The sequence below is a fragment of the Malus sylvestris genome, chromosome 16 (assembly GCF_916048215.2).
Source record: "Malus sylvestris chromosome 16, drMalSylv7.2, whole genome shotgun sequence".
In the NCBI taxonomy this organism is placed as follows: domain Eukaryota; kingdom Viridiplantae; phylum Streptophyta; class Magnoliopsida; order Rosales; family Rosaceae; genus Malus; species Malus sylvestris.
This window is the reverse complement of record NC_062275.1, coordinates 37,377,321-37,383,874: the sequence shown is the minus strand read 5'-3', so window position 1 is coordinate 37,383,874 and position 6,554 is coordinate 37,377,321. Positions and strand designations below refer to the sequence as shown.

At 44.0% G+C, this 6,554-nt stretch overlaps 1 pseudogene; it reads left to right on the top strand.

Annotated features, from left to right (window-relative positions):
- The first annotated feature begins 3,965 nt into the window (after positions 1 to 3,965).
- On the top strand, positions 3,966 to 5,619 carry LOC126609347 (uncharacterized; annotated as a pseudogene).
- Positions 5,620 to 6,554: the final 935 nt, after the last annotated feature.

The following is a 6,554-nucleotide window of genomic DNA, read 5'->3' as shown; positions in this document are numbered from 1 at the left end:
AAGAATACCACATGAACCATGGTTTCTTATTCTAAAACTGAGCAAATTAAAGAGGGAAAGTTGTGTACGTCCTTACTTCAACTGCTCTAACCACTCTGCTAAATGGGGGAAGTGTATTTCGTTTGCAATCTGTTAAAATTTTTGTTGTGATTTGTCTTTAACGCAACGTCTTCATGCAGAAGGTTAAGAAATTCTGCAATTGAGTAAATCTTAATCTTTTTTTTCTTTATGGACGCACACAACATGACCAAATTTTGTAACAAGCTCATCAACCCCACTTATATATGTGAGACCCACTTTGCTTATAAGGTTGATAAAAATTTGGTGGAACTACTCTATTGGCATGAGCAATTTATGATAAGGTACATATTATATAATTGAGCCAAGTCGAGTACAAGATGCTCAAGCTCGGCTCAGTTGAAATTGTTCTTGCTCAAGTGCAGCTCAAGCTTAAAAAAGCTCGTAAATGCATGCTCAAGCTCAACTCGAATGATATTTTCAAGCTTGAGCTCGACTCATTTGTAAACTAAACTTGAGCTTTTGTTTGGCTCGATTTATTGAGAATTAATATAAAAAAAATAAAAATTATAAAAAGTTGGTAGTAATATTGAATACATGCAAACTAAACTCTATATAATAAGCTAAATATACTTTGATATTGTTTGGGTTAAAACTTAAACTTTGGGCTCAGAAAGGAGTTGGCCCAAAAAGAGGAGAAAAGCCCGAAGCACAGCCCAAGCCCAGAAAGCAGAAAAGGCCTTTCCCGACTAGGTGCAGATCATTTGCACCACTTGCTCACCTACCCAAGGGCCAAGTGGTATAGACCAGCCAGCTAATCAACCCAAAAGGACTTTACAGTGGCAGTACAAGTAAATAGCTGATGAGTCACCATCCTTTAAACTACATTCGGGCAAGGTTACTACTACAGGAAGCCAAGCCGAGTTGTCTACAAAAGAAGAAAGAGAAATCAAGGATTAAGGACACTCAAACAAACCAACAAATACAAGCACAAACTCTGCTCAAAGCCAGATTTGCCTTCAAAACGAAGCTGTAGTCAGCCCTAGCCTTCATCCCTTTCGGGATAACCCTTTGTAATAGCTCTGCTACCCTGTTCAACTCTTGCTGTAGTATCGATTTCTTTCTATAAACTCATCTCCCAACCCCTTTTCTAAGCTTTCAAACCCCCTGATAAACCACAAAGATAGGAAGTCGTAAGACGATTAGCCTTGCCCGACAAGCCTTGCCCGATAAGCCCTGCCCGACAGGCTTTGCCCGACAAGCCCGCCAGTAAAGCAAAAGCCCGACAGAAAGCATCAACCGGCGCCGACCTCTCGGGGAGCTGTGTGCTCGTCGGCCAGGAAACATCCCCGACGGAAATTCCTGCCACGAACAGATATGATTGCATGTCCAACACATACGAGCTACTCACGATCGAGTATTATGAGCTGAAGATATATCATAGCTTAAGATAGGCTATATGTTCAAGCTCAGCTCATTTCGTACCAAGCTTGAACAAGTAAAAACAAGCCAACTACACGAGTCAAACTCGAACCGTTCGAGCATTTTAGATCTAGTAAGAGTATCTAACTCAAAGTTTATTGCCCAACTAGTTCATAGTCTACTACTTCTTTCATACCACTACTAGAAATTAACATTTGCTCGACGAACCCAATTTCGTCGGGCAACTAAACTTTGCCCAACAATAAATCATTTGGTCGGACAAAAGTGATCAATGTTTTAGTTTTTTTTTTCAAAGACTTTAGGCGATCAAAATTTTCAACAGCCAAAGAATTCAAGCCAAAGGAAAAAATTGGTGCATATTATGTCACCTTTGTGCGAAGAACCTTCCAACTTTCGTTGGGCAAATGTATATTTTATGATTTAGGGTTTAAGGTTTAGGGCATATAGTTCGTCGGGCAAAAGTGAGGGACATTTTCACATATCCAATTCCTTCAATGATTTTCATAGTCTGCAAAAGTAATTTTAACAAGCCAACCATCAATGTAGTTATATATGCTCTGAGATTTTAGGATTTAACACGTGTCATAATTTAAAACATTTGGCCGACGAACCAGTCCGTTGGGCAAATATCTAATATTTTATAACATAGATAGCCTTCTTCTTCCTCCTCACGACGTCTTCTCCTAAACTCTGTTTCCTCAATACTCTCTCTTTGCTCTCTCATCTCTCTCTGCAATCTCTCTCTCAACTCTCTCTACAATCTCCCTCTTAACTCTCTCTCTCTCATCTCTCTCACAAAGGAATTTTATCTCTCTTACTCTTTTTTGAATTTATTTTTCATTAATTGTTGAAATTTTATGAATATATGTGATTGTAATTTGTGATTGGTGGGGTGGATTGAGGTGGGTACGAGGAAGGGGTGGGATGTGGGGTGGGGAAATAAAGTCGAGTTTAGGGGACGGTATGGTGGTAGGTACGGGCTGGGGTGTGGGGAAAGGGTGGGTTGCAGGTGGGGAAAAGGCTCGGGTGTAGGTTTTTTGTGAAAATTATAGGAATATTGTGAAAATTGTGAAAATTGTAAGAAACGGGGAAATTTGTGAAATTATTAGGAAAATAGGAAATTTCTAAAATTAAAAAAAAAAAAAACCCAAGGAAATTTGTAGGAAAACAGATATACACAGTGGCAACCAGGTGGCCACTAGTGCCTAGTCGACTGTTGGGCGCACGACTTTGGCTTCATCAGGCCAAGTGCCCTGATTTTCCCTGCGTGTTCATAGCCAAAGACGTCAACGACTATGCGCACGGAGGGCGACGGAGAATTCTCAACCTGGAAGAATGACAAAATACAAGGGATCTATAGAGGCTTGGCCTCCAACTAGATCACTTGCTTATTGCAAAACCGGATCGTGGTTGTTTCCTACTGTTGACCCTAAAAACTACCAAGCCTATGTGGCGCGGAGGCCGAGTAACTAGTGAGCTAACTATGTCATTCGGTTATGTGCGGGCGTGTCAACTCGTCAGCCGAGCTTGGCCGAGGAGTAAAATATGTTGATGTTGCGTTGGTACGCTCCTGACTTCTTGATCTTGCGATTGCGGCCGAGGAAAGAACACGTCTCGGCCTTCAGGTTCTAGAGCCTGAAGACAAGGCTGCTAGTTCTGCAAAATTCACAAATCGTCGACGCCGGATTCGATCACAGTGATTATATTTGTTAAAGTATAAGCACGCCGAATCGACACCAGACTATATGGGCATAAGTACTCAAAACAAATGTACGTTTTGATTATGAAAGTGGTTCAACCGTCAGAATGCCGAACTCTAAAACCTACTGGTGAATAACTAATCATAAACAACTCGGCATTCAATGTGCCGAGCCCAGTAATTCGTAACACCTCACTTCGCCGAGAAGGCTAATGAGATGACCTATGCCAATAAGGATTTGAAAATCCTTCTCGACCAAGACTTGGATAAATAACCAGTCGACCTCGACGCAGTGCTGTTTATCCAAACTGAAGGTGCTCCAAACTGCGGCCGAGGAAGGAACACGTCTCGGCATCCATGATGCCATTAAGCTTTCGACCATGGAGATTACCATGGATAAAGAACTCCTTATGGCAGCTCTAAGCCTCTGGTGCTCGGCCACCAACACCATGGTCCTTTCATTCAACCCTATCACCCCCACCATCCTCGACATCTCAGCTATCCTCAGGACTTCTCCTTCTGGCATTCCAATAAACGCCGCCCTTATTCGATGCCCATCAAACCTTGACCTCAAGGTACTATTCGACGAAAGGGTCATCGAGACGTTGAGTCAAGAAGGTCAAGAACCTTCAAAAGAGGAAGTTCAGAAGTTACATAAAAAAAATTCAACAACAATACCCTCATCTTCTATTTTGCTGGCCGAGGAGAAGCGAGTTTGCGGAGGGGCGAACACGAGGCCTTCTTATTTTATTGGTATAACAAGTTTATCTGTTGTACCAAGTCGAATAAGTGTTTGGTCAAAAATATGCCGGCGGAAGCCTTGGCTAGTGGTCACTCTCTGGTGCTCAATCCGGCTATCCTTACCAACCTTCTGCGCTGCCTGGCTAAAATGACCGTCAACAAGATTGACCCGTACCAAAATGGACCTATCTGGGTATTCCAACTCTGGCTGCAGGTTTATTTCTCCACACTTCAGCCAGAAATCCCCAACCTCCAATCTACTGCAGCACTCGACCTTCAGTTGGCTCATCGACCAGTGCCTCTTCACCGAGCTGGAGAAGTCTTCAAACACTTCTTTGGCCTAGACATCATTTCAGACAATGAATTTTTGATATGTCGTCGTCAGGAATACCCTCACTCCATCAGACTTCCCAGATCAACCTGGAATGAAAGCGAAGATGTTGGTTTTCGTCAAAACTGGGGGTCGTTCGTGTTAACTCGCGACCTTCCCCTCGGTTGCGATGCTCGCCGTACAACTTGAGAAGTTTACCACCCCCACTTTGCTGCCCGACAGCTTGGCTACCTCCAAGGTTGCCCAGTGCCTCTACTTTCTTCCCGCTCCATTCTAAGCCGAGGACGCCTCTCTGGTTCCTCAGAAAGGGAGTGCAGAGACATCGAGAAGGAGTTTCAGGAATGGTACAAGAAATTTCACCTTCGACCAACTGTTCCTGAATCTCTCGGCATCGACACCTTCGGTGATTGGTGGGAAGAATATACCCATGACTTTTTAGCGCTTCGGTCGAAAACATAGTCAACAAGATTTTTAGTGACCGACCCAAAAAAACTTATACCCCTCAATCCAAAGAGACGCCCCAGTGTATATGACTATCTCTAGTTTTATTCTTCAAACACTTAATCGATTTTACTAATTAGATTTCGCTTTCTCAGGCAGTTGAGTATTGAACAGCCAAGAAAAAATTAGTCCCTTCATCTAAGAAGTCTAAAACCACCGCGCAAAACACACCAAGCAAACGGCCTTGCTAGGACACCGAAAAGGCTGGTGAAGCCCCTCGCCCCACAAAACACGTCAAGAAATTGGCGAAGAAAGGAGCACGGGAAATTCACGTTATCTCCAGCCATACCACCAGAGCGACCGCTCCTAGTGTCTCTCCTCATGCTCCTGTTGTCCAAGCCTCAGCGGAGAAATGACCATCTTCAACCAGCCCGACAACCCAAGCTGACTCGACCCCAAAGGTCCCCGAGGTCATGGTCGAACCAGTTGCTGTACCGCTGATCGAAAAGCCTGTAGCTCAAGGGCCAACCGTAACACTCGTACTGGGGGAGGCAACCCCTTCGATTGGGAAGAATCTTCCTAAGAATCCAAAATAATCAGCGATCATCTTAGAAGAGGGTATGATTACGCTGACAACTCCCTTCACTCATTAAATTCAAAAGTATTCACAGCTTTTTTGTTTCAAGATGACGAGAGTGACGAGATTCTGCCGGCGAGTCACTCTCGACCAACCGAAACTCCTTCCATTGATCTTCCCCCTGTGGTTGAGGTGACCGACCAGGTTGATCCTCCTGCAGCCGATCGTGGAAAAAGGCCTATCATTGAACCTGAAGCGACGTCAGAATCTCCAATTCACTCGCAGTACCAAGACCTTGGTATCTCCCCTCAAGAAGCGACCTCAGCTTTTGTAAGGCCCGATTACACTCTCTTGTCAATTTTGTTATAACAAGTCTGAACCGAGAAAAATATTAAATGTCAAGTGCCTAGTTATTCATTTCACCAAAAATTCTATGCGCCAAAGGGTGTTATCTATATTTCCTGGCCACCTCAGTGGCCGTCGGACGTAGATAACCTTCATCGGCCACGTGAATTAAGAAGCAGTCTAAAACACTGGGCTCGGCCATTAAGCTCTCTAGGTTCAAGCAATGAACCAGGAGACATGGCCAAAGTCTACTATCGGCAAGTCTAAAACAAATTCTCTCTGCTACATTCTTTTATGATTTTCCTTTCTCCTAAATTCTTTTCGTGTGCAGCCTTCATGGGAAGTCGAGTTCGATGCTCTCCTATCGAGTACTTCGGGAGTGGCTGGCCCTTCCGCAGCTACAACCTGGCATTCCGTATCAACATCCGAATCGACTGTTCTTGTTAGGTTGCAGGAACTCTTGTCTCTTTCAGCTTCACAAGTTCTCGAACGCCAGGGCCTTGATTCAGTGGGTGCATATTTGAACGACCTCGCAGCTGATGGTCAATTAAGCACTGAGGCTATTACTCAATTGTCTTCTACCTTGGAACGAGCCCGAGAATATTTTAGTATTTTCGAGAAAGATCTTCGGGCTAAAGACAATTTGAAAGCTGCAACAGCCATTCGACACGCTCTTTGTCCACAGGTCAAAGTTTTAAAGGCAAAAAAAAAGACATTGGCCGACCTTGATCGTCAAATTGCCGAACTCCAAAATCGAAGGTCAACAATTGCTTCCGAGTTTACAAAAGATTTTGAGTCGAGCGGCAAATCCTGCTTAGCCGACTACGCGGCTAGTGTGAAGCGGGTTGAGTAGCTGAAGATGGACAAGAGGAATCAGCAAGCTGAGGTCACGATGGGTGAGGTGCGAGGTGCGGTGGTTAAAGTTGAAGGCCGTTCTTGAATCTCTCATACCTTCATCA